This window comes from Aedes aegypti, chromosome 3 (genome assembly GCF_002204515.2).
Source record: "Aedes aegypti strain LVP_AGWG chromosome 3, AaegL5.0 Primary Assembly, whole genome shotgun sequence".
Classification (NCBI taxonomy): Eukaryota; Metazoa; Arthropoda; class Insecta; order Diptera; family Culicidae; genus Aedes; species Aedes aegypti.
In genome coordinates, this window is record NC_035109.1 from 337,259,437 (window position 1) to 337,280,883 (window position 21,447).

Sequence of the window (21,447 nt, forward strand, 5' to 3'; positions counted from 1 at the left end):
AGGAACATCAACTTTCACTTCTGGTATATTATTGGATGCATAATTGGAAGATTTTGCCAGCTTTTTAGGCAAGATCGTCAAAATGTTGTTCAAAACGGATTGAAGAAATTCTTCACAGTTTTCACTCAAACCATTGGAGGAATCTTCTGGAATTCATAGAAAGATTTTGAAGGAGAAAAGATTTTTGACTGATGTATGCAGTACTAAGATTTCCTAGATTAAATTTTCTGCGAAGATCCAACGGCGAAACTTGCCTCCCATGAAGTTCATTAGCATGTTTCATAAAATATTTAAATCAGCTTGCAGGTTTAAAACTTGGTAGGAACTTATCCTATTTTTGAACTATTTGTTAGATGGATTTCGATGGAATCAATTGGGATACAATTTTCAAATCTTTCTGAAACTCTTTTGGGATGATTTTCAGAGAAATGGTTGTACTTCTGGAAATATCTTTGACAAAATAATTGCGGAAGATTTTAGTTTCAACTGTCTGCCTGTTTGTTTTTGTTTTATGTATGTATGTATGATTCGAGGGGCCCAGATAGCCGTAGCGGTAAACGCGCAGCTATTCAGCATGACCATGCTGAGGGTCGTGGGTTCGAATCCCGCTGGTCGAGGATCTTTTCGTAAAAGGAAATTTTCTCGATTCCCAGGGCATAGAGTATCTTCGTACCTGCCACACGATATACGCATGCAAAAATGGTCATTGGCACAGTAAGCTCTCAGTTAATAACTGTGGAAGTGCTCATAAGAACACTAAGCTGAGAAGCAGGCTCTGTCCCAGTTGGGACGTAACGCCAGAAAGAAGAAGAAGAATGAATCTTTTTCAGTTCTGTATCGGACTTTTGGATGTCTGGTATTCTCATTTGTTAGTATACTTAGTGATTTCCAGATGATCTTGGCAGAAATTTTGCATTATCTTTGATGTCTAACAGACGCGACTTTTTCGTGTGTCTTTCAAGGACAGATATTTGGAAGGTTTTCATGAACTTTGATTCTGAGGGGTCCGTGGAATTTTTGTTGGACGTCTAAGGGGGCCGTGACCTTGAGTACCACTGGTTTCTTAGAATTCTTCAAAATTGTCGAGCAGTTTTTCCTAGATTTCAACAATTAGTTTATTTAAGGACTTCAGAAATCCTATTCTTATTTATACTAGAATTTATCAAGCCTATTATTTATATTGGAATTTATCCAGGGAACCATTTTTTTAAGATTTCATTGGAGAAATCTCTGAAAAATCCACAAAACATCGCTAAAACAAATCCTATAGTAATTGCTAACGAAACTTCTGTAGAATACGGGAGAGGATCTCTAAAAAACTCTTTATCCAGTCCACATTTTGGTTGGTATAACTTTGGTTATACATCATACTATATGAACCTTTCCATCGTATAAAATGCATGTAAAGACCATATACCTACCATAGTGGAGGATATATACGTACTTCGCACGACTTCTTCAGACTTTCTGAGGTCATCGATACGATACGCAACGACCGACGAGGAATGCTGTATCTTCTGAAGGCAACGAGTAATCCTTGATAAAATACTAGTATCTTATGTAAAAATGTCTAAGGAATTTAATGGAAATGGTTCTGATAGCCGCACTGATTGTTATTATGCCCATTTTATCCAAATTCCCCATTTTTTTAGATTTTTGTTAGGATTTCTCACATTATATGCAGGGAACTGTGTATGAGCTATTGAAATAACGATTTTTAGACAATACACATATAAAGATGTGAGTGCAAAAGTTGGACCTGACCGCACGAATAGTTATCATGTCCATTTCACCTAAATTCCCCAATTTATCGGATTTTTCATATGATTTATCATATTATACGCAGAAAAACCGTTATGACGTTTTTTAAGTGATAATAGCCTAGAGCAGTGATTCCCAAAGTGGGCGAATTCGCCCCCCTGGGAGCGATTTTTACGGCCAGAGGGGCGAAAGTGCTAGAAAGGGGGCGAAAGTGGGAGCAATAGATTCAATGTTTAATAGAGACACTCATATTTTAATGCAACCATATACATCTGAGAAGGAATTTATTTGGCACCTAACAATTTTATCTGTTCTTTACCTCTACACGCGCTCGTTTTTGAATTATGATAGACAAATTTAACGATTGTCATTGAGATCTGAATCTTTTTTTTTTTTTCAAATTGAATATTGAGAAGAATTTTTAGGTTTAAAATACGTCCTGGCGGAAGTAATAATGTAGTATTGATATGAATAGTAACCTACGCCTTCATAGATTTGATTACTTAGTCTCCACGTCAAATTTTAACAAAAGCTTAATTTTCAGAAGACCTCTCAAAGCACAATGACAATCATCAAAATTGTGAACACTGTTTCATTGAAATTGAATTTACTTTCCATGTATTATTTTCAAAATATTTTATTCTGAGATAACCTATCAAAATATTTGGAGAAAAACGCTTACAATTTGTTATGGATCGATAAAAATGCGAAGATTATTGTGATTAAAACTCAAAATTTGGCTCTCTTTCATACAAATATACTTTCTTCAGTAATCTAAACCAAATTTTAACACGCTTTTAACTTCACTTTTTTGCTGAGAGTAAAATAATGGTGCATCAGCCATTGGGCCATAAGAAATAAATCATATCAATTTCATATTATTTTAAGTACAAAGGTATCGACCGTGATAATTATATTTTGAATTTGTTTATCGGCATATCGGTCTGACCACAAGGAAGGACGTTTGATTTTACCCAAAATTCCTATATTTCAGTCTCTTGACTTCTCATATTTTTTTCAGGAAAGCTGATAATGAACTTTGCAATAACTAAGACTGACAGCACGGATTGGTATCATGCTCTTTTAATCGAAATTCCTCTTTTTATCAGGCTTTGGTGAGATTTCTCATATCATGAGGAATTTATTATGATCGTTTTCTGGGCAATTGTAGTCGAAGAAAATAAGTACTGGAATCAACAGTTACACAAGGATTATGATCATGCTCATTTCACCCAAATTCTCCATATTTATCTGATCCTTGATTGGGCTTCTTCTAGTATAAGCAAAAATAACCTCTAATGAGTTATTTAGGTAATTTTATCTAAGCAGTAATTTAAACTGGGCGAACGAATTGTTAAAATGTTAATTTGACCCACATTTCTAATTAAATCACAAATGTAATGTATTTCTAATGCTATGTCCAAGAAATTCTATTATGAGCTATTGAAATAACGATTTCTAAGTGATAATAGTCTAAGAAAATTTATGTATGAATAGAAACTGATCGCAAGGTTCATTATTATGCTCAATTTACACATATTTCCATTTTCATAAAACTATAAACAAAATTGAAATGGGGAATATAAGTAAAATAAGCATGATAACGATCTGCGCGGTCAGTTATAATCACTATACTTTCTTCCTTAGACTATTGTCGTCTAGATAATTTGATTTCAAATTACAATAGCAACGACTGTTTTTTTAAATAAAAATAATCAATTAAGTAAATTAAGCATAAGACAATACGTGCGATCAGTTCCACTTCTAGCAGTAATTTCCTTAGACTGTTGTCACTTAGAAAACGTCATTTCAACTATTTATAAAGTTTAATTGCTTACATGAGAGTGACGATTAGCAGTCCTTGCAGAAGCCTGATCATATGGGGAATTTGGGTAAAATGAGCATGATACCCTTCCGTGCGGTCTGTTTAAATTCCTGCACTCACTTTCTTAGACTGTTGTCACTTGGAAAACTTTATTCCAGTAGCCCATTATCAGCTTTTCTACATGTAATAACAAAAATCTTTTAAAAGGTTTGAAAAAATTAGGGAATTTGGGTAAAATGAGTATGATACCTATCCTTGCGGCAGTTTTAATTAATGCACTTACTTTCTTAGACTATTATCGCTGCAAAAACGTAATGTTTATACTGCCCATAACTTTGTCACATTCGACATTTTTGACAATTTCGAATTAATACCAGGGTGAGTCATCAAATGATAAATGCTTTCCATCAACTCACTGAAATTTGTTAGTTTGTTCTAGAAAATCCGAAAAAATACCAAGTTGTTTGGTCACATTAGTAATTGTAACTGCATAAAAGTCAGATTGAGATTATACATGAGTCCAATAATGAAGTAGCGATGAATCTATTAGAGTTATGTTTCGACTATTTACCAAGTAAGCGATATGATTTGTACAAAATTTCAGCCTCAAATAAGCACTTTTGAATTTTTGATAATTTTTAGAAATTGTAGTTGCGTTCCATACTGCCATAAAATTCACACTTGGTTCACAAATTTACGCAATGCCTACTTTTGTCGAATGTTACAAATATGAAGTTACGGGCAGTGTAGCTCATAAACGGTATCACCAAGGTATCTAGAAGGGAGGTAATCCAATCTGCCAGATTCTTCATTCCGCCATTTTGAAACAATAGGCGACTTTGTTCTGGTTGAAGTTTAACGCACCGTTAGCAGGCTCATGGACGAGAAAATTTTCACTCAACTGCTCTTACTAGCAGTAAATAACCCCTAACAATTCCATAGAAACGGTAGATTGAAGAACAGAGTACACAAAGCCGCCAGCTAATCAACTCGCCAGCTGTCACTTCCACTTCCCATGCAGCTGACCTTACTTCGCACCCACTGACTGCTTAGATTGCTGAACCTTCACTTCAATAAATCTTGGGTATCACCATCATATACTATGGTGGTTGTGCTACTTTTCCCCGAATGTCGGTTCCCCGAATTTCGGTTCCCCAAATTTCGTTTCCCCGAACGCCGTTTCCCCCAATGGTCCAGTTCGCCGTTAAGTTTTTAACCATCATAATTGTCATAACTTTTTGCATTTGAAGGCGTAGAACGAACCAGTCATCGAATATATATTTTTTACATCCTTCTTTATTTACCATCCTCAGCATTTTTGGCAATATGTATTTAGCCGAAAATGTTCAAATATCGCCTTCATTTGCTAGAATAGTCTTAAGCAGGGTTGGGAAAAAATCTGAAATTCACTCTACAGTAGCCAAGCAAGGCAAATCACAGTCATCGAAGCCAGTGAAACTCACGCCCATCGCTGCTCTAGGCAAAAAGCCTTGAAAATAGCAAAACAACCATTGCTAAGGGCAACCCAAAATTACTGAAGAAAAATGTTCTTTTTCCCGCTGCATTTCCCGTATTTGAAGCCTTCAATGACACTACCGATTCAGAAAATTCATGCACCCAACATAGGCTTCTTGGTGAGATTCACGTTTTTGAACTACTCCACGTGAGTTTCTCGAAATTCAAGCCTACTACACGCTATGTCTGAACCAGACGATTAAAATAATCGAATGTACATAGGATTTTTTCTCGCTAGAGATCAGTACCGCCGTGCGGGGTGACATTGGGCCTAGGGGGTGACTTTGACCGCCTCTATCGATGCATCTCATGGCTAGTAGGAATGTCAAAAAACTAATCTATGACCATTTATTGGCTATTTATAACGTATTCTTGAAGCTTGACACATTGTTTTCATTATTCTGGCATTAGCTTGCTGTAAAAACCTTGGCCCAAAGTCACCCTTATGGCCCAATGTCACCCCGCCTTACGGTATTTGATCCATATTTTCATAATAGGAAGGTTTTAAAATATTCTATCGGTGAATTTTTTTTCCATACATTTTATATGGGCTGAAATGCGCTGAATGAAATAGCTGAAAAGTGTAAAAAAATCAAAATTTCACCGATAGAATATTTTAAAACTTTCCGATTATGAAAATATGGATCAAATAGCGAGAAAAATCCGATGTACATTCGATTTTTATAATCGTCTGGTTCAGACATAGCGTGTACTACTATTACCATTCCCAGCACTGGTCTTAAGTACTTTTTAACCGCATCACTTTTCGGGGAAACGGATCATTCGGGGGAACGGGTCGTTCGGATAACTGGCATTCGGGGAAATAACATTCGGGGAAACGACATTTGACGTTATTTGAACAACTCATAAACGGTTTCTTTGTAGGTGAGAAATCCTACGAAATGTCTGATAAAAATGGGAAATTTGGATAAAATGGGTATGATAATGATCCATGCGTTCAGGTCCAACTCCTGTACTCACATCTTTATTCTCGTATCGTCTAAACTGCCCATAAAAGCATAACTGTCCCATATGGAATTAGTTGGCATTGAGAAAACAGCGATCAAAGTTTGAATTTTGTCTTCTCAAACAAATTTTCATAATTTTCTAATACATTTTTGCATGTTATATTCATTTGGCATTACCGCACAATTAACGCAAAATGAGTAATCAGCCAAAAATATGAACTTGTCCGAAATTCACGTTTTGCAGTTGCTATTTTGATTGAAAGTTCATATAGAGACTGTTATGCCTTTATTTTTCAATATGGGACTGCGTCAACTACATATTTTTCCACGACATTTTCAAACAAAGTGTGTAAATTTTTATATGCTTAGTAAAGTAAGGGGAAATCCCCCAGTACCGGACAGCACCCAATACCGGACAAAGTCGAAAAATTGAGAAATCATGCTCCAATCAAGATGGTTTATTATAAGAAAAGAAACTTATTATGGAGACTAGTATTTGCATAGAATAACACTTCCTTGAAATATGCAAGCTTTTTTTGGAAAAGTAGGAATGTTTAAAAATCGTCAAAAATTTGACGTATCTCCTTAAATTTGAGTCTATTCAGTAATTATTTAGAATATGACAAAATACTTTGGATCACGCAAGCATAATCCAACATAATCATAATTTCATAGTAAAAATGTATTTTCTACTATAATTGACAAAATGTTAACAAACTACAATTTAGGTTAAGCACCTCCTGTCCCTCAGTTTCAGACAGCTTGATTTGTTACATGATATCTTTGTAATATTTGCAGCAGTGTCTCAAAATACATCCATTTTTCATGGATTCCATCGATCATGGTATCAAACATGCAATAAAATTAACAATAATGCACATTTAGAACAATATCGTAAAACGTGCTATTTTTCATCATATATGAAAGAAGTTTTTAATAAACATTTTGCAAACTAAGAAAAACTCAAATCGTTCTTGTAAATGTTGCAAATGCATTGAGTTGGCAATAAAATACTATTCCTATAATAAAAACATTGAGTGATGTTCAAATTTACAGAATTCGATGCATTTTCAGATCGTGTCCGGTATTGGGTGCCAACTTTTAAGATCGATAAATTTGGTATTAAAATACATCTTCAAAGTGCAATGTCAAAATGTACATTTTTATCTTCAAATTTATTTTTGTACACTATAAAAATGATAATATTTATCATAAATGGGTAACAGGAGCACATAAAACCAATATTTTGTGAATTATGAATTTAGTGGCTTAAGTGTCCGGTACTGGGGGATCTCCCCCTATATGTTGGAATATGAATGTTGCGATGAAAAAGGGTGTTGGTTCGAAAATCTATATGAGACAGTTATGCTTTTATGGGCAGTGAAGAACGTTATAAACATAAATAGTTTCCCTGCATATAATATGTGAAGTATTATCAAAAACCTGATAAATTGGAGAATTTGGGTAAAACGAGCTTGGTACCTATCCGACCGGTTAGTTTTAATTCATGCACTCCTTCTCTAGACTATATATAGACGCGGTGCAACAAATTTTTGAAGAAAATTAAAAAATATCCCGCCTACCTACCTTGAAAAAATAAATCGAGATATGTTTGGACGAACTGCAGGAGTAATTCGTGGATGAAATTTTGGAGAAATCTCTGGAAAAATGTCTAAAAAATCAATGCTGAATCGCAAAGTGAAAAATTCCTGGAAGAGTTTTAGCTAGATTTTCAGTAATAAACCCTGGAAGAATGGAAGCAATGGAAGCAAGTGGATGGAAAAATAACTGAGCAATCGGCATAGGAACTATTTGATGGTTTTTTTGTACGAACACTTGGAACGATCTAACTTTGGATTAAACCTTTGGGAATTTTCTTGGAAGAACTCCTGAAGAAATCTTTGGGAGATTTACTAAAGTAACTACTGGAAAAATCGATGGAAAAGTAAAAATCACGTAAGAATCTCCGAAGGAGATCCTAAAATAGTATTTTGAAAAAAATTTATAGTAATCTCTGTAAAAAATCCTGATTATTTACTTCGAATTATAGTTTACTGCAAGAAGAAGGGAAATAGTGACTTTGAAGATCTTTTTTTATTAAAAAAGAGACCTTTAATTAAAAATAGAGACTTGCTTTAAAAATTGCTCTTTATTTGATACCTTCAAGTAGTCATGTTGCCACGATGAGAGGGATTCCAATAAATTTTTCAGAAGAAATTAAGTATCTAAGGCTTATGCTAGATAAAAAATCAACTTTCAAAAATCACGTTGCGGGCATTCATGTCAAATGCAACAATTATATAAAACGTCTTTATACACTAATTAAAAGAAAATCAAAACTTGAATTCCGAACAAATTTTAAAGTCAGCCATGCTGTGTTTGGGGCCTTCGTTAGCCGAGTGGTTAGGGTTCGCGATTACAAAGCAAAGCCATGCTGAAGGTGTCTGGGTTCGATTCTCGGTCGGTCCAGGATCTTTTCGTAATGTAAATTTCCTTGACTTCCCTGGGCATAAAGTATCATCGTACCTGCCACACGATATACGAATGCAAAAATGCCAACTTAGGCAAAGAAAGCTCTCAGTAAAAAAAAACTATGGAAGTGCTCATTAGAACACTACGCTGAATAGGCGGCTCTGTCCCAGTAGGGACGTAAATGCCAATAGGAAGAAGATGCTTTATGCTGTACCAATATGGACTAGCTGTTTTAATACCAGGAAGAATGCTCTGCAGAGGATTCAAATAAAATTTTAAAAATGATTCTGAAGCTCCAATGTTGAAACATTGGGACAAATGTCAAATAAAATTAATAATAATTCTGAATCAAAAAAACCTTGCTATCTTCTATTGCCACGATTAATGCGTTGTATATCTAGGTTAAGTTAATTGAAACCGTTTTTTTTTCTTATGGGCAGGTGAAATCAACTAACCTTTGTGAAATGCTACGGCAAATTATTTGGTAATACAAAATGTTAATAAAAGAATCTTAATTTAGTTATAAAATTTATCAAATTAACATGATAGCATTCCTAATACTTAAAACCTATATATAAGAAATGAATGTAATGTTTGGATTAAAATAAAAAGAGGCCTGCTACCAGCCCAGCACATGGAATCTATGGAGAAATCAAGACGTAATTTCCGTTATATAATTATTCCAACCAACCACTCAATACCAGTTCGTATCCCAATCCATCACCCCAAAACTCGCAAACTTCAACAGTTTTGATTTCCCCAAAGCCCATCGCCATGCTGGTGTATTTTTAGCCATAGTAGAATTGTTTTCCCAGTGCGCACTAATCCGATACGAACACGGCGACGACAACTACAAAAACGTTTCCCGCCCAGAGGCCAATCAGTAAACATTCTGTACGCGCCTCCTCAAGGACTCCGTTCAATAACCCTAATCGTAACCGGGAAGCTCAAAACCGCGTTGGCGAAAATATTTTTGTTTTTGTTTGCGTTTTGGATTCGGTGGATTTTGTTATCACACTCAACGTACGACGCGTGCAGTGATAGGTGTTTAGCTGTTGATTATAGATTGACTTTGGTGCATAATTTAATAGAAGCCTTTGATGAAAAGCGTTATAAGTATTGTTATGTAACCAGCAATCAATTGACTACACAAGTGCGTCACGAGCATCTTCACAGTTTCAACTCAATTTGTATTCAATTTATTTCTAATAAACGTGCATGTAATTTGATTTGTTAGCTTATATAAAGTCCATCGTAACCTCATAAGTAACCCTTATAATTTAATTTCTAGTATGGTTCCTTGAGTCGAGTTCTAAGTCGTGGAACATCGACTTATTCAGACTAGCTAAATCATTCGGCACTTAACCTGTCCACCTAGCTCTCACAGCGCTCTAAGCCTTGTCACACCAATCGAATCCACAGGGAACAGCGTCTTTGCTGCTCTAAGTTTCAGACGAGTAAACAGATATGTCATGTTTTGTAATGTTTTGCCGACAATGCCATATCAACCGCGAAGCAAACAAATTGATTGGATCTGTTAAAAATCGGGCGTTCTTCAGCTGTTATACAATGCTTATGCGGTAATCTCGCAGATATTCAACAAGACCTAGCTGAGGGTCGTGGGTTCGAATTCTACCAGTCAAGGGTCTTTTTGTAAGGGAAGTGTTTGCCAAACGATAAACACATGTGCAAGGCCCTTAACAATAAAATCAGCAACAAACTGCGGTTCCCGTAATAATTTACACCGAAAAAAAATTTTTTTTTCTACTAAATGTGAAAATTGTGACATGTTTGAAATGTCATAACTTTTTTGTTTATTGGCTTACCATCACCAAATTTTTATGGTAGATAGCTAATATAATGGACCGTTTTCCCTCAAAAAATTACGTTGGTATTCCGATAGGGTGGTCAGTGAGATATTTGAGTTTTTGTGACAAAAATGATGTTTTTTAACGCAAAAAAAAAAAAAAAAATTTTACTGTGTGTATTTTTTTTGGAATCTTTATTTAGTTGTCTAACTTTGTTTCTTTAGTTGTCTAACAATCGAACGAACCGTTTTTGCTGTGCAGCTTTTTGAATATTTTTGAACCATTTTCACATACACCCTTTTGAAAAGTTAGTCGTGACTCAACTTGAAGATTTGATATCGGAAAATGACGATTTAGATGGAACTGAAAAACTGTGCAAAGTTTCAGATATTTTTGAAATGGTCGATCAGAATCGACTTGCATGCCTCCGTGGAATCCCTCACATGCAAAAATGGTCAATTAATAAAGAAAGCCAGAGAATACATCATTTTTTTTTATTTTATACTAGTGGTCCCGGCAAGTCTGCTCTCGATTTCCCGATTATTCCGGATACTTTCCCGAACATATTCTTTGCACGAACACGTCGCATGCCTTGTTGAGTGCAACAATGAAAAACTTACGTCAATCCGTTGATCCGTACTCAACCCAACTCGTGACATACCTCCATTTGTTTTGCCAGGTCGTCCGTTTTGGACACGGCTCGGACCTATGTTCCATTTTTATTTATACAGGTTTTTAAAATATGTACTAGTATCTCAGTTATCGATTGCATCTGAAGGAAGGATAATTTTCATATAATTAAACATCGAATTTCGGTTTTGTGGCAAATTCCATAATAGATATGTAAACACATGAGAATCAACAATCAAACTACTATTTGCACTTGGAACTTGATTGGAGAATGTTAATAGAGAACGTGGAGAATTTTTTTTGGTAAAACAACAATATTTATAGAAAAAATCATCTACACAAGTGATTTAAGATATGTATGACGAACATCACTATAAGTCTGTATGGATGGGCATAAAATAATATTTCTGAAAAGATATCGATTGATATTCACTTTACGATCTCCAATTCAACATAAATCCATCGTTTTTGGAATATTAAAAAAGTATGAATAACAGGGCATTGCATACTTCTAGGAGTCCAATATTACAGTCAACTCTTCAAAACTTGATATTGAAGGGATCATCGAATTAGGGAAGTATCGAGTTATAGAACATAAAACCAATGCAAATGCGATCTCAGGGAACATTGAGGTAGACATGAAAATCAACTTCTACTAAACAGGCTCTGCTCCAATTGGAATGTAATGTCAGAAAAAAGATTAAGAAGAAAACTACTAAGCATGTGTTGAAATTAAATTACAGCTTTCAGCTTAATCCAGTAAATATCTGTCATAGTCTGCTCAATCCAAGAAGCAATTGGTGAGCTCGTTCCATTTTATTTTTTTTTTTGAATGAGTAATACATAATAATACTAAAACACACTGTTCAGAAAATTTCTCACCTTATGTGAACCAAACAGCACCCGAAATGAAGAAAAAATACTTGTATATTTATTATTATTCTTAAAGTTTAAATTATGCTACTCCAAAGCAAAGTACAAACAACAAACAAAGGAGTGCATTTGTAATCCTGCAATCACAATCTAGCCTAGCAAGCCAGTTTGCCTAATGGACCCATGGAGATGCAAATGCAATCCAGTTTGGTTCTTCTCGTCGTAAGCCTTCATCGATATGTAGTAATTCCCAGGAGGCATCAAAGATAAAGTGAAATTTTGCGGTATTATGAGATCACCAGAATTATACAAGCCCTCAATTGGGCAGGGACGGGTCAACAAATGGCCCGCAAATCTTTTGATCGTCAAATACACGTGATCGACAATTGGATTCATGTTTTCCAGGCGTCCATCTAGCACAGAGCACACATCAATCACCATCTTCGGAAACATTGGCCTGGGGCGAACCGTCTTCACGAACCACTCCACACTGAAGTACATCTTCGCCACCCTACTGAACCGAATGGCCATATTCATCTGGGACGGTTTGTTACGGAACAGCTTCAGCTCGCAACGCTCCACCGTCGACAGGGGATACGGTTGATCCACACAGACAAGGCGTGTGAAACGGATTGTCGTACCTATTGAGGAATCCTGCAAGGGATGTTTGCTAAATTTAGTTTTTTTTATTTGAAAATTTCAATTGCTGTTGTATATTTACATCAGATGCCGTAAATCGGAAAACTGAAACGAAGAATGCAGTTTCGAGTGCGATTCTTACCACCCAGCGAACCATTATCTCAGAATAATCCCTCAGTATAAAACACTGATCGCCCGGTGCGGGCGTAGGGAGGTTTCAAATTTTTCGCCACGCAAAATTCAAACAATTTTCTGGCCATTACCGTTGAATTTCGGCGCAATTGGAATGTGTCACGCGAGCTCTCGTATCCGCCGGGGTGATGACAACGGTTTATAACGCGGGCACAAAGGTCGAAAAGAAAAAAAATTGACCAAAACTAGTTTTATCGCCTTAATTGAAGAAATATTCAATTTTGAAATGCTATTTGATATTTTTAATGTTTCATAAGGGACTATTCACAAACTGCGTAACGTTTCATTACAAATGCAATCAAATTTGATTGCAAACTCAAATTTTGTTTTTATATGATAGAGTTCGATCAAAGTGTGTTTGAAGAGTGGAAAAATAGTTTTGAAATGATTTTGTTATAAAAATATTGTCAAACTTCCTGTAAAATATTGGATTTTTCAAACAGCCCTGATTCAAAACCAGCAAATTTCAAAAAACCAACAAATAAAAAAGAAGTAAATGCAAAATTTGAACACTTTTTTGTGATATCTGAGGATGCTTTCTAGTGGCTAATCAAAATGGCGGCGACATAACGCGTCACGAGTTCTTTTCCATGTTAAAAATCATCAAAATTAAAGTAAAAGACATTACTTTAACTATTTTTTTCATCGCTATGTATAATCAAATTATTAGCTTTCAGATGATGCATAATATTAGGGAAGTATTCAATTTCTGATGAACGACCCATCCATTTAACCCTTTACCAGCAGCTTATTATATTTTTGTACCAATTTTTAAAAAGTTCTTAAAAAACTTTTCTATTTTAAGAATTTGTGTCGATATTGACCATCAGTCATATGGTTTTAAAGATATTCCGATGTTCCTTGGAGGACTGACATTTCCTATTAAAATTAATTTGGCCGCCATTTTGTTTTTACTAAATTTATCAAAAAAAAAAATGTGGACAACACAATGTTAAATAAGGAGTTGCTTTGAAAATATCATACACAACGGTTGAGAAGTCTCTAAGAAATCTAAAAATTACAATTGGCTATTTTTTTAAGTTTTCAAGATATTTTTCGGCCGGAGTGGTACCAGAAACATTAATGCTCAGTACTCAAAAATGGCTTTTTTTTACAAAATACTCTTATCAAAGTATTATTTCACAAAGCGAATAGCCGAACATGAGCATGACCATGACCGTAAAATTCGTAGTTGCTACTCCGTGATTGACAAGAATCATCGAAATTGTAAGGTAACCAACAGATGTAGCTTGGGAGTAGCATACCATCTTCAATGTACATTTTCGAGGACTCTGAAATTAGTAATGTCAATAATGGCGCCGGCCACGTCCTTACGGTCATCGGGGAAGGGAAGGAATGTTAGTGTGACATCCATTGTTACTAAAGACCGAGTATACCTCTGCATCTTCATGGTTGCCACGGGAAGGAGTTTTGTTAGTGGGAAGGCTTTGAAGCTACATGATCAGGATTCACCTAGGTAAGTGATGCGATTCATGTCACCTCTGTTTAAAAAGTTATCTATCAATGCGTCGACATCTTAAACATCAAACTATTCAAAGGAATGAATCTCGAAATGTTATAAAACATGAATAAGCGCTTATGTCAACACTTAAAGTGACGAACCAATAATAGTTTGTTCAATAAATTCATAAAAAAATACATGTTATGATACAAATGTGTTATTACAAGCATGAAACGAGCTCACCAGTTGGTAATCCATCCTCGACTACAGTTATAGTCAGTCGACTAGTTGCAATCGCAGCGTCAACACGAATAGGCAGGAATATAAAATAACTCCGATGGCGTGCGAATGAAGTGCTAACTGAAAAAAAAAGATCACTCCGAGCCCGCGAAAAATGAATCGGACAGCTTGGGCCTTCGCAAAGCACTCTTCAAAAACCGAATAGCCGAACATGAGAAAAACTATGTAGGCTGAGATATATACGTGGCTATTGACTGACGAAGGATTTTTTGGAATATTTTCGGATCAGATAAGTTAGCAACAGCGCGGCCTACATCATCAGTTCATCGATCCCATAATCTCATCAGAAGACGGATGACAGATCCCAGATCACTTTCTTCGATAATCTAAACAATGATGCTATCCTAAGTCTCAAAATATACTTTGTCAAGTTCTCGAATTTGGAAGGATTAACTGATGACCAATGATCAAAATCAACACAGTAACACAGTAAACTTGCGGAAAAATGCTTCAACGGTTGCGATCGTCGATAAGTAACCACCATCGCAAAGATCATTAAGTCTGCAGCAATCACAAGATAAAGACGAGCATATAAGTAGATGCTAAAGTACAAAAGTTAAGAAAAAAACTATTGTGTAAAGTGGTACAAGTGAGGAAAGATATAAATCCAGGACCCCGTAGTTCACCAGTAGTTTTACCTGTAATCTACGTCGGAGATTATCCTGAGTTGCGCCTTGGGCCGGAGCCTGTTTTCGTCGAAGTCGCCGGAAGGGTATCGTGGTCATCTCGGATTGGCCATACCTAGGAGTTGGCCCAGAGTAGAACCGCGCGCCTCTCCGTAGAAGGCCATCGTGAGCCGTTAGACGCCGTTAGACGCCACCAAGGCGCGGCCATTTTGTAAACGGCCTAAAGTCAAGGAGTCGAAGGGCAGTGTGAAGGGGAGTAGTGCCAGCCGGCTGTCCACCCCAAACGAGGCCGTGAAGAAGAAGGTGAAGTACCCGCCGACCGTCTAGCCGAAGCTAGAAATAGAGGGGAACCGCTCAGGAAGGAAAAGAGGTGAAGTAGCAGGACAAGAAGAACGGGCCCCACCCATAGTGAAGAAGAAGACAATAAGTGAGGTAGGAGATAGCGTTAAGAAAGTGGGAGAATAAAGGTACCTTTTGTGCGAAGATTTAATTAAAGTGGGTTTGTGTTCAGCAAAGGTAGTTTAGTGTGTTCTTGGTCGCGATAGTCAAACACGTACGCCGACCCTGAGGCAATTGAAGAGAGGGGAGTCTCACCTCTGCATCTCCACAATCATCACGGGAAAGGTGTGGTTAGTGAGGAAGGAAAAAGATCTAGGAGTCACCTTTGGTCGGTGATGCGATTATAAAAAAGTCGACATTCATAATATCGAACTATTCAAAGGTTATTTTTAATAATGACGAAAACAGAAAGGTTTGTGTATTTTAAAATTGTATGCAACGAAAAAAAGGGTATTGTCGACACATGTAATGACGAACCATTCAAAGTTTGTTTGAAAAAAAAAGTCACGTCGCAACAAAAAAATGGCTTACGTCGACATTCATATTGTCGAACTATTCAAAGGTTATTTTTAGCAATGACGAAAACATAAAGGTATATTAAATTTAAATGAAACACGAAAAAGTCGACACTTGTTGTGACGAACCATTCAGTAGCTTTGCAACGATAAAAATGAATTATCATGAGCATGGAACGATCTCACCAATAGCTCATCCAGAAGCTTTTCGCACTTGAACAACACGAATCGAACACGATTGGTCTTTATTCCGCCGCTCGTCCATCCGCAACATGCAACCTAATCAAACGACCTCGCGCTACTGATTGTGTTTTTCCGCACTCAAATAACGCGAATCAAACACGATTGGTCTTGATTTTGTCGCTCGTCCTACCGGAACATGTAATCGAATCAACCACGCACTACTGTCAATTCTTTTGTCCGCTCTCGAATAACGCAAACCGAACACGTTTGGTCTTTATTCTGTCGCTCGTCCGGATCATGCAACCGAATCAAACGACCATGCACTACTCTGTAAATACTGCTGCTCTCATTATTATAACAAACAATACCGGCGCCGGCTGCGTCCAAATGCAGATTAATTTGAGGTTGAGAGGGAAATGTTAACGTGTTACTTGCTTTATAAAAGCCGAGGATTCCTCCACTTTCACAAGAAAACCCTGGGAGTTTGGATATGGGAAAAGATTATAAATATGTAATTTGAAATGAATACTTGAGCATACACACGAACGAGCAAAACTGATAATGCGATTGCTAAGCGAACAAGATACGATCCGGATTCCATCGCTCGCCCACAAAGGAGCATGCAATAGATTCAACAGATCAAACCCTACTGTCAATTTTCGTTTTTCTCACTCGCATGCTTTGTTTGTTCGCACAACGCGAACCGGACACAATTTATTCGGATTCCGTCGCTCGCCCACAAAAGAGCGTACAACAGATTCAACTCACTACAAGTCACCTGAAGAGATCAAAAATGGAATAAATAATTCACTTGGATCTTCCCCAGCCCAAGTATTGATTATGGAAAAGAGAACCCAATCTGGCGTTCGTCGGAAAGGGCTTTCTCAAGCATATTATTTAGTTCACTTTACTGTAAAAATCCACCACAAATATCTACAGAAAGTTCGACGATAATTCCCTTAGGTACTTTTTGGAAGTTTTTTTTTTTTTAATTCAATCATTGATATTTTCGGATGACATCCAAAATTTGGACTAAGAAGATGGATTTCAATACTTTTCAAAGAAATCTCAATTAAGAGAATCAGAAAAGTAGATTTCAGTATTGTAGCATCATAAGAATATAATTAATACGATATGTTCTAAAATAATAATTAATACAAAAATCTCAAAATCATTTACTTAAGTTTTGGTCGCCTCTTTGCATGGAGCCTGACCATTGTGGGGTGGTTGCGAATTCAAATTGATGTTGTTTCTCTTCGAATGAAACACTGTTTGTTTCGTCTCCACTTTCGCACAGAGGCCAATGAGATAACAGATCGTAAATTGTGGTAAGTTTTTTTTTCCACTTCATCCCCGGGCTCTACAGACAGGGTCCCGACGTGAGAAGTTTCAAAGCAGCAGGATATTTATTGGCAGACGATTCAAGGTTAGTATACAAACTGCGTTATTTCAAATGGTGAGTCTGACCTTCAAACCAGGCCCGAAAGCTAAATCACACGATTACCTGACTCAGAATGAAGTCTAATTCTAGTACAGAGCTGTTCCATTTTTGGGAATGTTTTTTTTTCAGGTTGGATGGAATATATTCTTACACTGTTTTAGTACTAGGTTCAGTATGAATCAACTAAAGCTAACGGAGTTCCTTTTTCGCTTAGCACATGTAAAGCTTGTTTGTTAATACTTCGAGCTGATTAGTGGAATACCTATAAATAAATATAACCTAATTTAATACTATACCATTCAATTCCACTAGAGTTGTAAACTTTGACAGATACGCGTATTCCGACATCAACTGTAAGGTCGTCTTCTGTGTCGAGTACTAGATTCGAGTCGAGTCTATTACACGACACTGAAGAAGGCCTTGTAGTTTGGGTCGAAATATGTGTATCTATCAAAGGATACAAAGTTGAGTGGAATTAAATGGTATAGTATGAAAGGTGAAAACGGCACTTCGATGAACACCTGAATTAAACATAGGATATGGCAATATTCTAACGTAACGAACATTTTTTGACTTGGGAATAAAACATACTTTATGCCCTAGTTCAGAAATGTTCGTTACGTTAGAATCCTGCAATAAAAGATTTAGTAATTCTACAAAATCTTGGACGTACACTTCAGTTCGTTTAATATCGTTCAGATCTCTCCGACTCGGGATGAATAATTTTTAATTGCAATGAAAAATACGTAGTCAATAACAGGAAGGCACTGTATCGAAATTCTAATCCCTTTCTTGCTTCACCATCGTGTCCTCGATTCACTTCCCATTAGGAAGTGTGTTTGTCTGTCTGTCTGTCTGTTTTATATATCGAACCCATTCATCAAGAAGAAAAAAGTAAGTAGACTTCTTGTCTACTGGAGCAACAACAAAAACACCAAACCCTCCCCAAGTTTCTCAGAGTGGTTAGGTTTTATAACTTTTTGTTTTGCTCCAAACAGCCGAAGACCGGTATAAGGTAACCGCTATCGTCGCGTTTTGCCCGGGGTCAACCAGCAAAGCGCCGGTATATGTAATGCACGATGACGCATAACCGACGACGGAACCCATTAGCAGTACAGGGTGTCCGCTTATTATCGGTGCAAACTTTGAAGAGCCATGCCTCTCAGTAACCAAGCTGAACAAATTGATGTTTCCTACACGGTTTAATATCTTGACCAATTATATTCTTAATCAGGGCTGTTAAATGTCATGAATTTCGCGTTACTTTTACATTTGAATATTGCTAATATCATCACTCCTAGTGGGAAAAGTCATCGGAAAATGTTTTTCCCGGTAACCTTTTCCGAATTACTATCGGTTGTACACATTTGCTGATGCGGTATTTCGCATGCGAGAGCAATAAGCATTTTAATTTTCCTAAAATTTTGACATTTAAGAGCACTGTTAAGCACTGTTCTAAGTAGTGAGTGTCAATTTCTGATTTCAAATATTCATTATACTAAGCCAAATTTTTTAAACTCTTTAGTGCTTTATGACGGAGGAGAAATGTTTTTCGAACTTACTGGATTTTAACTGTATAATTCTCTAGTTTTATCCTGAAGAATCTAGAAGCCAAGAATCTTAAGATCATCTAAAATATTAAGGGGGCATTTGGATTTATTTCTTTCCCATATTTTCTTGTCCGGGTAATATACGGACACCCTGTAGTCACGCGATGCTCGGGCGGGATCGGACATGGCTGGCTAGACGATGCGTAGACATAAAATGGCACCAAGCCAGCCAGCCAGACAGACAGACACAGCTTTTGGTGGAAACTAGCTTCATCATAGATGCGTGAATCCAATCAACCAATTTCGGGCAATGGATTGGCTTCATGACCTTCTGGCCGGTACTGGTGTGGAGGTACAAACCGTTGAATCGATACCTATTTGTATTCAATGAGCATATTGTTGAGTCGAAACCGAATTATAGCTGGAACATTTGATTCTTATCGAGTATTTCCGACAAGAAAGAATTTCGGAATCAAATTATCAGATATTATTTAGAGAACATTATTGAAGATCCTTGCTCAAATTGTGAAATTGATCCGAATTCTGAAATAAATTCAAATTTCATTCTCACAGTATCCAATATCCAATTTTTAGGATTCCATTTGTAAGGCTGACATGGAACCTCATAAACTTTAATAATGTCCTTTAATAATATAGAAGTTGGAACTTTAGAATCAAATGTAATGGAAAAATCAAACACACACATATGATAAATACATATTAATTTCTTGCTTTTGATGGTGCAGACTTCTCGATTTTAAAGACATGAAACTTGTTGTTAGGCTGCACAAAATGTATATCCGTCGTGCCGAAAAACGCCGAAGCTACTAAGGGGTCCATTACTAGCAATGAAACTCTAGAATTTTTTGAAAAAATCGAATAGGATCAAAAATCAATATGCACTGTGTTTTAAAATAATTTAATAATGTTTTTTTGAGTTTCCTGTTATACGTGCGCAATGTAGAAAATTCAGGCAGCTAAATATTTTGCAACGCTTTTTTTTTTCGTTGGCTCGCATTTTTATTTTGGTTTGCTTTGCGATCGACGACGATTCGCGGGGGCACGATTTTGCATTGGCCATGTCAGACCAGACCAGTAGTGGTGGTGCTGTAGTTTGGCAGGAAGCTTCGAATTGAAGCCAAGGTGGTTGAGTTTATTTTTCTTTTGGCACTCGGGGGCTCTATTTCTCATTCGCACTCATCATGGTGCGGTGGGTTATGAACGTTTCGACGTTGATTTTTTTATGTTCGGTGTTTCGGTAGCCTGTTAGAGCGAGGTGATCTATCGTTGACGGTCGTTTCAAGGAAATTTGCTAAATTTTTCAAGAGCACCCTCTTATGGGGTCAGCCAATCAATCGGTTTGGCTTCATGAGTGTGAGTTTAGGAATGAAAATCTAAAGGAATTGCCAAACGTTTTCAAATCTCTCATGAACTTTGAAAGGAAGGAAGTTTTTAATCCCAAAATTTCACTGCTTTGTGAAGTTAAAACATTACTAACAAATAGCGAAGCATTGATTTTTGTAGCATAGATTGGAAGCGATTCGCACATTTTTTTCTGAACCAACACATCACGTGTATAATTTTAATACACTGTGAAAACAGCTAATAGGCTAATTTATTCTTCTTTTTGTAAAGTGTATGATACATAAAGATGCTTTGTAATACTAAGTATATCTGTTTGTCATGAATTTTGAGAAGATAAAGCAGCACAAAAACGTCTTTTTAGGATGTGTTAAAATTACACACATAGTGAATTTGTTCAGAAGGTCTCAATTTTGTGTAACTTTGTTTCAGAGTGCACGATAATTGAACGAGGACTGTCGATTGAGTTTAAACCTAAAAATAACCAAATTTCGCACAATGCACCAAATATAGCTGATGGTCATGGCCTAGCACTTCATTGAAAACGTTTTCGATGGTGACGTTGTCAATGGCGATGAATAGCCTCTGCTGTCTGTCTTGTCTACTCTCAATAGCAAAATGGATCGACTGACGCCACTGTTGAATAACCCCGCGTATTGTTCGTTGTCTTCGTTATACCGTCATTGAAAAACCCGACCGCGCGGTTTCGCGAAAACCGTTGCACAGTTTCAGCTGATTTCGTCAATGTGTGTGATTGCATGTGTAGAAAGCAAATAATCAAAATAGAAAAGTCTATAACGAAACAGCATCAGGCGCCTTCTTCAACCTCTTCGCATATGGTGAGAGTTGATTAGATATTGGAGAGATGAAATTAGTAGGTATATAAGACATGGGAGTGTTTTAAAATGCACCTTCAAGATACACTGGAACGGTTTATACAATGCATACCTATACGAAGCATATTCAGCAATGAAGGAAGCCACAGA

The 21,447-nt window shown here is 36.6% G+C and overlaps 1 protein-coding gene across 3 annotated transcripts in view; it reads right to left on the reverse strand.

The window, feature by feature from the left end:
• Positions 1 to 21,447, reverse strand: part of LOC5571208 (xaa-Pro dipeptidase) — a 365,701-nt gene that overhangs the window by 26,493 nt on the left and 317,761 nt on the right. The window lies entirely within an intron of this gene.